Source organism: Chiloscyllium plagiosum, unplaced genomic scaffold (genome assembly GCF_037043375.1).
Source record: "Chiloscyllium plagiosum isolate Xiang-an unplaced genomic scaffold, Cpla_swu_hap1 HiC_scaffold_31, whole genome shotgun sequence".
In the NCBI taxonomy this organism is placed as follows: Eukaryota; Metazoa; Chordata; class Chondrichthyes; order Orectolobiformes; family Hemiscylliidae; genus Chiloscyllium; species Chiloscyllium plagiosum.
In genome coordinates, this window is record NW_028270169.1 from 12,255,652 (window position 1) to 12,268,491 (window position 12,840).

Below are 12,840 nucleotides of genomic sequence, written 5' to 3' on the forward strand. Positions count from 1 at the left end.
CCTCTGTCATTGTTCAAGATGTCACCATCTATTTCCTCACATTCTGTATCTTCCATATTCTTCTCCACAGTAAACACAGATGCAAAATACTCATTTAGTATCTCCCCCCATTCCTGTATCTCCATACAAAGGCTGCCTTGCTGATCTTTGAGGGTTCCTATTCTCTCCATAGTTACCCTTTGGTCCTTAATGTATTTATAAAATCCCTTTGGATTCTCTTTAACCCTATTTGCCAAAGCTATCCCATGTTCCCCTTTTTGCCCTCCTGATTTCCCTCTTAAGTATACTCCTCCTGCCTTTATACTGTTCTCAGGATTCACTCGATCTCTACTGTCTACACCTGACGTATGCTTCCTTCTTTCTCTTAGAGACAGAGAAGGGTGGTGGGTAAGTTGTTGGAGGGATTTATACGTATTTGGAAGGGTCCTGAAGAAGGGTTACACCCGATGCGTTAACTTCTCCACCTTCTGATGCTGCCTGGCTTTCTGGGTTCTTCCAGCCTCCTGCTTGTCTCCTTCTTTTTCTTGACCGAAACCTCATTTTCTCTCATCATCCAGCATTCCCGAAACCTACCAGCCTTACTTTCATAGGGGAATGGAGGGACTGCCTCATGAGGAGATGTTGAGTATTCATTGGGGGGTTAGACGAATGAAAGGAGACTTTATTGAAACACACAAGATTGTTAGGGGACTTGCCAGGGTACATGTGGAAAGGTTAGTTCCCATTGTGGGAGAGTCTATCACCAAATAACATAATTTCAGTGTTAAGTTAGGACAGAGATAAGGAACAATTTCTTCTGTCAGAGAGGAGTGAATCGATGGAATTCTTTATTGCAGAGGGCTATTGAGCCTGGGTCATTAAGTCTACTCAAGGCTGAGTTAGACAGATTTTTAATTGGCAAAGGAAGCAAGGGTTCTGGGGAAAAGGCAGGAAAGTGGGGGTAAGGATAATCAGACCAGCCATGATCTCAGTGAATGGTGACTCAATGACTCAATGTGCTGAGTGGCCTATTTCTGTTCCCACGTCTTGTGGTCTGTGATCCCCTGACATAGCAACAATGTGCAGAAATCCAAACATTATTACATAAGATGTGGCTATGAGGTATTTCCTGTCACACAGTTTCACAATGAATGATAAAATTAATGATTAGCTTGACTGTAATGTAAATCCTGGGAAAGTCTTGGCTTGCAGCCTGGTACCTCAAGTTCTCAATCTAAGCAGAATGTCTCTTGGCAAAGTAGTGATAAATTTATCAAATACTTTGGAATTACTACTGCAAGATCAACTCTGAAAAACTCTGGTGGCCAACAAAAAGTGATCACAAAGATCAAAGAGGCAAGACTAGTTTAGCTGATATTCCAAAACGCTTACTTATTCAACATGAGCTAAAGAATTTCAAAATCATTTAACTAATCATTCTGAAACACAAGAGCACAAAAGCAAATGAAATCATTCAGCTCATTACACCTGCGTTGGTTCTTCGAAAGTGACCCTTCGTTTGAACCTTATGCCTGCTCTTTTCCCATAGCCCTTCAAAATGTCCTTTACAAGTATTTATCTTATTATATTCTAAAAGTTGCTGGTGAATCTGTTTCCACCATGCTTTTAGACCATATACACTTGCTGAGTAAAAGACTTCTTGTCTCTACTCGCGTGTTTTTGCGAATGATTTTGAATGCGACTCCTCTGCAAACTGACCTTGCCCCCATTGCCTGCCCCAACATCGGGGAAACAGTTTCTCCTGCTCTACGCAATCATCATCTTGTTTTAATTTGGAGCATCTCTTATAACTCCTCTCTGAGAGCTCTGGAATAAGTCCAACAAAGTTACCCCACGGTCATTCAGGAGAATTCGTCAGGAGGATGGAAATCGCAAGTAATGGGGTCCTCTATTGTACAACAGCATGGGGACCATTCTCCTGAACACAATGAACAACACATGTGAGTGATTACAGATTAAATACCGGAGTTCCACATAACGCAGCAGGCTGTCACTAAAAAAGGAAACACATGCCTATGACTGACTTTTCACCAGGTAGTCCATCACCTCCATTGAAAACTACTCTCTGTGTGTAGTATTTCAGGCTCTCTCTCCTGAAGTGGAGATACTGGTGTTGGACTGGGGTAGACAAAGTCAGAAGTCACATGACTCCAGGTTATAGACCAACAGGCTCTTCAGGGCTTCACCTGATGAAGAGGCAGCGTTCCAAAAGCTTGTGATTTCAAGTAAATCTGTTTGACTATAACCCAGGGACATGTGACTTCTAATATTGTTCACTTCTGAAGAATCTGGCGCTAATTTTCCAGTTAAATCTCAGTCATGGACGTCCCAATCAGTGAGAAACAGTCTTGGTCTATCAACGTCCCTGTTCTTTTCAATACCTTCAACATTTTAATCAAGTCATGCCTCACCATTTTAAATTCCCGGGAATATAAAAGTTTGTGTGATTTCTCCTCATAGTGTCATCCTTGGAATTCAGATTTTTTTCAGGTAAACCGAGACGACATCGCCATTTTGGTTAGATTGTCCTTGCCAGGATGTGATGCCCAGAAATGCACACAGTACTCCAGGTCTGGTCTCACAAGGGCTTTGGAAAAGTGTAATGTTTCTTCAACCTGACCTTGTATTCTAGTCTTCTAGGTGGCCATGGAGTATATCAATGAAGAACCTAATGCTGCTGCACATATGTAGCTCAAAGGGAGGTCTTTGGATAGACAGTAAGATCATAAGAAATAACAACAACAGTAGGCTATTCAGCCCCTTGAGCCTGTTCCGCCATTCAATAGGACCGTGCCTGATATGATTTTCCTCACATACAAATTCCAATATTTTCTCTGTAATCATAATTCCCAACTGGTTAAGAATCTATCTCAGTCTTTAATACACACGAGGACTCTGCCCCCACAGCTCCCTGAGGAAAGGGGTTCTAAAGACTCACAACCTTCTGAGGAAAGGAAATCTTCCTCGTTCAGTCTTATATTGGTGCCTCTTAACTGTAGGATTACTCCCTTTGGTCCGAGATTATCCCATGAGGGAAAACATCCTTTCAGAATTAACCCCCCCCAAGCCCTTTAAGAATCCTGGGTGTTTCAATGAGATCACCTCTCACTCTTCTAAACTCCAAAGATAGTGATGAAGGAAACAAATCCACTCTGATTTTACATTATTTAGTTACGAGCTAGTGAGACTAATTGCACTATCACTATCACTGTCTGAGAATCATCAATTAACTCACTGCTGGCTCTGGATTGAGACCGTGATCTGTGTAGTCTCCACTGTAACGACTGTGTTTTTCTTTCATTTAGAGCTTTTCAAAATTGTGGACTGGAATTGGACGTGTTCTGCGAGGATTGTGGCATGTTTTCAAAAGAAGGTAACCTGGCCCTCATTGGGTACAATGCTGCTCAGACAAGCAATGGGTGAAATTAAGGTTGGAGATGAACTGGAGCTGAGGCACACTGTATTCACACTGGAGCTGAGGGTCACTGTATTCGCACTGGAGCTGGGGCACACTGTATTCACACTGGAGCTGACACACACTGTATTCAGATGAACTGGAGCTGAGGCACACTGTATTCACACTGGAGCTGACGGTCACTGTATTCACACTGGAGCTGAGGGTCACTGTATTCACACTGGAGCTGAGGCACACTGTATTCAGATGGACTGGAGCTGAGGCACACTGTATTCGCACTGGAGCTGGGGCACACTGTATTCACACTGGAGCTGAGGCACACTGTATTCACACTGGAGCTGAGGCACACTGTATTCGCACTGGAGCTGGGGCACACTGTATTCACACTGGAGCTGACACACACTGTATTCAGATGAACTGGAGCTGAGGCACACTGTATTCACACTGGAGCTGACACACACTGTATTCAGATGGACTGGAGCTGAGGCACACTGTATTCACACTGGAGCTGAGACACATTGTATTCACAGTGGAGCTGAGGTGCACTGTATTCATACTGGAGCTGAGACACATTGTATTCACACTGGAGCTGAGGCACACTGTATTCACACTGGAGCTAAGTCACACCGTATTCAGATGGACTGGAGCTGGGGCGCACTGTATTCATACTGGAGCTGAGACACATTGTATTCACACTGGAGCTGAGACACACTGAATTCAGATAGACTGCAGCTGAGGCATAATGTATTCACACTTAGTTAAAACTCACACAACACCAGGTTATAGTCCAACAGGTTTAATTGGAAGCACACTAGCTTTCAGAGTGACGCTCCTTCATCGGGTGATTGAGCGTCGCTTCGAAAGCTAGTGTGCTTTCAAATACACCTGTTGGACTATAACCTGGTGTTGTGTGAGTTTTAACTTTGTACACCCCAGTCCAACACCGGCATCTCCGAATCATGTATTCACACTGGATCTGAGGCACACTGTATTCGCACTGGAGCTGAGGGTCACTGTATTCAGATGGACTGGAGCTGAGACGCACTGTATTCACACTGGAGCTGAGGCACACTGTATTCGCACTGGAGCTGAGGGTCACTGTATTCAAATGGACTGGAGCTGAGACGCACTGTATTCACACTGGAGCTAAGGGTTACTGTATTCACACTGGAGCTGAGACGCACTGTATTCACACTGGAGCTGAGGGTTACTGTATTCACACTGGAGCTAAGGGTTACTGTATTCACACTGGAGCTGAGGCACACTGTATTCACACTGGAGCTGACACACACTGTATTCAGATGGATTTACTGATTCGCACATGAAGAAAATAAGGGAATTGTAACCAGCCAACTTCAAGCAGGATGAAAAATGTATTTCCACACTTGCTGGGCCAGTGGTGAGTTTACTCTTGCTGGCACCATATTATTTACACATTTTTAAAAATCAACTTGTTCTGATTTTGACAAACGTTATATTGTGCTTTGTTTTTTTTAAAGAGAGTGACACAGACTCTGAGAAGTCTGAGGTGAAGGGTTTTATGGCCAAGTTGATAATAGCTAACAGATACTGCCTCAGACAGAAGGCTTTCAAGTTAAAAAAAAGCACTTGTACAATGAAAGGGGTGTGGCCAGTTCTCCCAGCTCAGTTACTCTCTGGTTTGGTTTGGCTTTAGCAGGTAGTTTGAACAAAGATTACTGAACCCACAGAATCAGGTCTAGGCTAGTACTCCCTCTCTCTCTGACATCTCTCCTCTGGTGTTTGATTTTACCTTTTGTGCCAAGGGATGTTTTTGGGGATTGTTGCAAGTATTTGGAACAGCATCATTAATTTGGGATAGTCTGTTGGGTTTTCAGACAGGGGTAAGTTGTTCGGTATTCTGTTTTCTGTTGTTTATGATTCATTCGGTAATCTTGTAAGTAAATATTGTCTTATTTAAAAGTAAGTGGTTTGACCAACTGCATCACTCCTGGAATATCCACTCTACACCTGCTTAAAACAACTAGCAAAGTTAGGGCCTGGGCTACTGTCTTGAAATGTTTTGAGGGGCCTGGCCTGGTTCATAACAAGATGTACTATTCCACATTTCTGTAGCAGCGGATATTGAACCCAAACCTTCCTCACTCAGAGGTAGGGACACTGCCACTGCATCAGCAGACCTTTGCCATCATTGTTATACACTGCAGTCTCATAGAATTATAGGATCCTTACAGCATGGGATCAGGCCATCTAATCCACACTGACTCTCCACAGAGTATCCTGCCCAGATCCATATCCCTGCTTACATGGGCAGGTGATGGTGTAACGGTACTATCCCTGGACCAATAAATCCAGAGACCCAGGTAGTGATCTGCTGGATCAGGTTTCAATCCTATAGATGGTGGCATGTGAATTTTATTTTTACAAAAACGTCTGTGCTTAAGAGTCTGACGATGATCATGAAACCTTTTCTAACTTCATTCATAAAAATATCTTTATGTATACACACATATATATATGTAGTCACTAAGGCAGTTTGGTTCTGTGCAATATGAAGAAAACAAACAAACATTGGAGTTTGACTCTATCCAACAAACAACCAAAGGCATCTCTTACTTGTGCAGGACTATATCTGCATATATCTGAGGTACCAGGAGGGTCTGATAACTGAACAGACCCCTGTTACCTTCAGTAGGAAGACCTCAGACAGTGGTCTTTCCCCACTGCACCTTGTCTACAGCTGCCCCAGGCTTTAGTATGTCCCTCAGCACGTGCTCCTGGACCTTGGAATGGGATAGTCTGCAGCACTCGGTCAGCGTCAACTCCTTGCTCTGGAAGACCAACAAGTTTCGGGCAGACCAAAGAGCTTCTTTCACCGAGTTTTCCAATGGCTGGAAAAGCCCAATGTTGTTGAGGGGAAGAAGCTGCTATTCTTATCTGGCCTGGTTCTACATGTGAGCCCATCCCCAGAGCGATGTGGTTGACTCTGAGTAATAAACGCTGGCCTAGCCAATGACGTCCTTATCCCATGACTGATTCAAAAAGAAATATGTTCCTGTGACACCTTACAACTGCCAGCTCCTATGCTGTGAATGAATAAATAAAACTATTAACTTGGCATCTTGCCCCATTAATATGCAGCCTCCTGTCCAACCACCCACTACGAGCAAATTAGTCACTGAGAATTCTTGATGTGAAAGTGGTGAAGAAACTGGGTGACTATCAGCTTGCCTCTGGCCTCAAAGAGCTCTCAATGTGGTCACCACATGACAGTGTCTAACCATCCACAGGCACCAGCTCCACCCAGCCTTGCCCACAGACATTGGCATCCTGATAATTGCCAACTCCTCTGGATCCTCACAGCACCACACCTGTCCACTTGTAGGAAGCTTAGGGATTACAGGTCTGCAACTTCCTCGTTAGTGTAGTGGTTAGTGTCACTTGGGTGACTGGAGTTCAATTCCCTGATGGGCAGTGTGTCATTCTGGGCTGGCAATGGCATACTGGCCTTGTGACCTAGGCTAACGTTCGGCAATGTGAGTGTGCATTCCACTGCAGTAGATGGTGAAATTTGAATTCAGGAAAAGAAAATATGTGTCATTGAGTGTATTTAAGACAGAGATGGATAGATTCTTGATTGGTAAGGGGTTCAAAGGTTACAGGGAGGAGACAGGAGAATACGGTTGAGAAACATATTAGCCATTATGGAATAGCAGAGTAGGGTTGATGGGCCGAACGATACTCCTATACCTTGAGGTATTACACATTGCAGGGCACACCAGTTAAGAATTGCAAAGCTGCAGCAAGGACATGGCACACACAGACAGACACCCTCCTCTACCTTCCCCAGCCGTACCCTATAATCAGGCAGCTGTCATTGAGTCATAGAGATGTGCAGCACAGAAACAGATCCTTTGGTCCAACTCATCCATGCCAATGAGAAATCTAATCTGACCTAGTCCCATTTGCCAGCACGTGGCCCCTATTCCTCTAAACCCTTCCTATTCATATACTCATCCAGATGCCTTTTAAATGTTGTCATTGGACCAGCCTTCACTACTTGCTCTGACAGCTCATTCCATACACACACCACCCTGTGATTGAAAACATTCTTTAGGTTACTTTTAAATTTTTCCTGTCTCACCTTAAACGTTTGCTGTCTTGTTTTGGACTCGCCCACCCCAGGGAAAAGATCTTGCCTATTCACTCTACCCAGGTCCCTCATGATTTTATAAACTTCTATAAGGTCACCCCTCAGCCTTCGATGCACGGGGAAAACAGCCCCAGCCTGTTCAGTCTCTCCCTGTGGCTGGTTCTTGCTGGTCAACAGCCCTCAGTCAAGGGGACACACATCTTACTGTACAACATGTCAATCTCACGCTGCATCCTGGGAGCTGTGAGGCCTTTCAAGAACAACAGTGGAACTAGACGTAGGCCTGACAAGGGCAGGTCATTCATGAGTCAAGGGTGTGGCGCTGGAAAAGCACAGCAGGTCAGGCAGCATCCGAGGAGCAGGAGAATCAACATTTCGGTCATAAGACCTTCATCAGGAGCCTTTGTCAGGAAAGAAACCCTCCAGGAAACTCAGTAAGAACTGAGCCAAAGAAAGTTAGATTCAGCCCAGTTTATGTTCACTTTGTGTCTCCCAATATTTGAATCTTCAAACACAGTGAATTGTTTATCTGGATCACCTTTTTAACTTTTTCTGCACAATCTTGAAAACTTCAATGAAATCGTTTGAAAACCACATTATCCTTTAGGGTTGAGAAAAAAAGGCAATTGCTTTCAGTAAGAGGTAGTATCAGTGTAATTTGATTGATTATTTTAATAATTAAGGGTTTGATCAAAATTAACTGACCGGTGCATGTTATTTCTCATTCGTTTTCCTTTTGCAGGTTTTGTCACAGATGGTGACAGTTCTCATAAATATCGTCAACTCTGTGTTCTGTGGACATTTGGGAAAAATTGCATTGGGCGCTGTCAGTCTTGCCATAGCGGTAAGTTTTGTGTTGAGAATGTGCACATTTATTGATCCTAATATCTCCTGTATAAAATAGCAATTAAATTGCATTGCTTCCTATCAGTGCCAAGCTCAGTGCCGTTACCAGCTGATGAGCTGCTCCTTGTGCAGACGTCTGGTCTCTACCTGCTGCTCTCAATGGAAGGGCAACTGGAGCCCAGCAGCTGCTTCAGTGGCCCCCCAGGCTAAAGACCAGGAACATCCAGCTCATCACTGTTCTCCATGAGCCATTCTGGAAGTCCCATGGGTGTGGGGGACATTGGGTGAGGGCGAGATTGGGCTCCGTCTTAATGCCCTACATGGGGAGATCACCCTCTGGCAGTCACTTGGCCGACACGGGAGTCACTGGTCACTTGTATCAGGCACTCAGCGGCTGGGGAGGGTCTTGGAATGTTACCAATAATAACACCAGCTTTCATTATGGAGCAGCTTTAACACACCGACACCTCCCAAGGAACCTTACCGGGTCATTAACAGACACAAACAAGATGGCACCAAGGCAAAGAAGGAAGCTGTTGGATAGGTTCCCAAACATTTGGTCATTGAAGTAGTTTTGAAGAAGCGATCCTAAAGGAAGAGTAGGAAGTAATGAGGCAGAGAGATTTAGTGTTCAAATTCCTGAGGGTTAGAGTTAGAGTTAGGGTTAGGGTTAGGGTTAGGGTTAGGGTTAGGGTTAGGTTTAGGGTTAGGGTTAGGGTTAGAGTTAGAGTTAGGGTTAGGGTTAGGGTTAGAGTTAGGTTTAGAATACAGTTAGGGTTAGGGTTAGTGTTAAGATTAGAGTTAGGGTTAGGGTTAGGGCAAGGGTTAGGGTTAGACTTAGGGTGAAGTCAGGGCTGTCAATGGTCATCTAATTGAAGTGGAATTTGAAGCACAGACCAGCATTGGAAGAACTCAGGCTGTGGGGGGAGGTGGGACCCATTGCAGAGGAAGGAAACTTCAGGTTGCTGGTGGCTTTTGTAAATAAAGATAACAAGTCTAAAGTTAAGGCTTGGATTGGTGAGGGTCTAAAAAAGTTGAATGAGCATACACGGACGAAGAGGACTTGGTGTGAGTCAGGATACAGAGAACAGAGAGTTTTGTATTTAAACAGAAAGTGCTGGAGAAACTCAGTAGGTTTGGCAGCATCTGGAGAGAGATAGAGCTAATGTTTCAAGTTCTGTCTGAATTGATTCCTTAAAATCTGAATGGAAGAGAAAACCGTTTCTTGTTAGAGTGTTAAATGGAATGAGGAATAAAATGTGACTGGGGACTGGGACAGCTTTGAGATACTGTGTGGCAGTTCCGATGGTGAGGGAAATTGGGAGTGTGCAAATGGTGGTGCATGGCACTGAGTGTGGATCACAGAATGTGGTGGGAGCAGTTGTCTGAGGATTGTTGGAAGAATAGAAGATACCTGTAATCCTGGGTGAGTTCGATAGATAAAGGATGGGACTTCATTTGGGAATTGTGCAGGATAAGGCTGAGCCAGGGACAGTCAATGAGGAATCAGACAAGGCTGTGAATGTTTGAGCAAACATTTTATCCAAGATTAGGAAGATGATAGAGAGCAATGAAGGTGAACAAATGAAATAATTAAAATGAAAAAATCCCATCAAAGAACAAAACTTCAAAAAGGTGCACATTTGGAAGAGACGTGGCTGCAAACCCTGAAGGAAAAGCCAAATACTGCAGGTGCCAGGGTTCAGAGATAAAAGCAGAGAGTGCTGGAGAAACTCAGCAGCTTTGGGGGTATTCATGGAGACAGTGACAGAGCTAACACTTGGTGCGCGAAACGGCTTTCCTTCAGAACTGATTTTCCGATGTCACCCAGTTTATGGAGCTGGAAAGATTGTAGAGCGGCCAGGAGACGGTTGGACCCAGTAAAATCCAAAATGTCTGATGGTCACTGATTAAAAGATAGGGAAAAGAATGAAGAGTGAAAACATAAAAGGGAATTCACAATTGTTTTATTTATTTATAAAAGAATCTATCTTTCAGTTAGTTTTAGCCTACTGGTGACACATTGCTAAAGGTCCCTTTCTATTTGTTTTGTACAGATCACAACTATATCGGGTTTCTCTATAGCTGTCGGGTTGTCTACAGCGTGTGACACTCATATCTCAGGGAGGGTCAGCTAACTGTCCTCATCATGGAGTCAATAATACTTTGTCATTAACAGAGAAGAATACATCTCCCCATGACTGGCCTTGGGAAGGGTGCAGATTTCAGCCCATGAACTGGGGAAGTATTAACAGTGGCTCAGGGTTAGCCTTGCTGCCTCACAGCACAAGGGTCCCAGGTTCGATTCCAGCTTTGGGTGACTGCCTGTGTGGAGTGTGCACATTCTCCCAGTATGTGCGTGGGTTTCCTCCCACAGTCCAAAAATGTGCTGGCCAGGTGAATTGACCATGCTAAATTGCCTATAGTATTTGGTGCATTAGTCAGAGGGGAATGGGTTTGGGTGGTTACTCTTGGGAGGGTCAATGTGAATTTGTTGGGCCAAAGGACCTGTTTCCACACTGTAGAGAATCTAATCTAAAAAAAAAATCCTAGTCAGTCTTGATGATGTGATCTCAGCCAGGTCTGAGGCTGCAGTGATTTGCCGAAGGAGAAACTCATCCTGAAACTGATTCTGCAAAACAAGAGGTTGGAAGCAAAGTTCATGTTGGGAGGTTGTGTGAAACAGCCAATTACATACCAGTGAACCATTCTACCCTCTAATGGCCCTGCAGAATATTCAGACTGGCCCAATGAAGCTCAGTTTGCGATATGACACTTAAACATGAGCTGCACCTTTACTGAGCGTGTTCTGATCTCGGTCAAGTCCAGGAACTGTTTCTTTTAATGAAAGAATAACAGACTCTGAGTTATTTACTGAAAGAATGAAGCCATGAGGGTCAACGATTTAAACAAACAAAAGTACTTTTACCAGAGTCGAACAAAGTAAACACGAAATGCTATTTTGGCTATGGATCAGGTTCACATCCTGCCTGCTCCAGGGGGTGGAACAGGTTAATTAGAAAATCTTTATATACTTTCAAACCTTGAATCAGCAATGGTTAAGCATATATTTACAGGTAAGTTGATAAATTATCGATGAAATGGCAGATACAGTTGAAGCTCATCTCACAAATTGTCTCTGTAATGTACTCAGTATATATGTCCATCAAGCTCAGGCATTTTCAAAACCCTGTCTTCCTCATGAAGAATCCCTTCTTCTGGCATTGAGTCTGATCCCGAGCAAACAGTAATGAACAGCAAACCCGAGCAGCTCAGGTATGATCTTCACCAGTAACTCAACTTGTCCACAGTATATCCCTTGGACTCTCTTAAAACAAAGATGGATCACCTACTGTGTGGAAGCAGTCCATTCAGCCAACAACAACCCTCCAAAGAGCATCCCCCATCCCTATAACCCTGCATACCCCATGGCTAATCCATCCAGGCTGCACACAACGGGGAATTTAGCACAGCCAACCTACCTAACTAACCTGCGTATCTTTGGATTTGTGCGAGGGAATGTACACAGACACAGGGAGAATTTACTAACTCTGTAGCGACAGCCACCAGAGAGTAGAATTGAACCAGGCTGTCTGGGGCTAAGAGGCAGCAGTGCCAACCACTGAGCCACCTGGTGAAAGCTTGTGATAGCAGCCAGTTTGAAGGGGTACACTGTAGAACGTCATGGCTCTCAGATTCAAAGACTCCCATGAGGCCATGCTGCTCTTGATTTTTTTTCCTTTTTTAACACCCAATTGGCCAGTGACAACAGTCCTTTTTTTTTCTTATTTATTCCCCAGCACCCATGTTGTGTGTGTGCAGGTGTGAGTCATAGAAATGTACAGCACGGAAACAGACCCTTCGGTCCAACCTGTCCATGCCGACCAGATATCCCAACCCAATCTAGTCCCACCTGCCAGCACCCGGCCCATATCCCTCCAAACCCTTCCTATTCATATACCCATCCAAATGCCTCTTAAATGTTGAAATTATACCAGCCTCCACCACTTCCTCTGGCAGCTTATTCCATACACGTACCACCCTCTGCGCGAAAAAGTTGCCCCTTAGGTCTCTTTTATATCTTTCCCCTCTCACCCTAAACCTATGCCCTCTAGTTCTGGACTCCCCGACCCCAGGGAAAAGAGCTTGTCTATGTATCCTATCCATGTCCCTCATAATTTTATAAACCTCTATAAGGTCACCCCTCAGCCCCCGACGCTCCAGGGAAAACAGCCCCAGCCTGTTCAGCCTCTCCCTATAGCTCAGATCCTCCAACCCTGGTAACATCCTGCTAAATCTTTTCTGAACTCTTTCAAGTTTCACAACATCTTTCTGATAGGAAGGAGACCAGAATTGCACGCAATATTCCAACAATGGCCTAACCAATGTCCTGTACAGCCGTAACATGACCTCCCAACTTCTGTACTCAATACTCTGACCAATAAAG

General features: G+C 44.3%; 1 protein-coding gene across 2 annotated transcripts in view; it reads left to right on the forward strand.

Annotated features, from left to right (window-relative positions):
• The window catches only part of LOC122563933 (multidrug and toxin extrusion protein 1-like), an 85,040-nt gene that overhangs the window by 49,609 nt on the left and 22,591 nt on the right, over positions 1–12,840 (forward strand). The window lies entirely within an intron of this gene.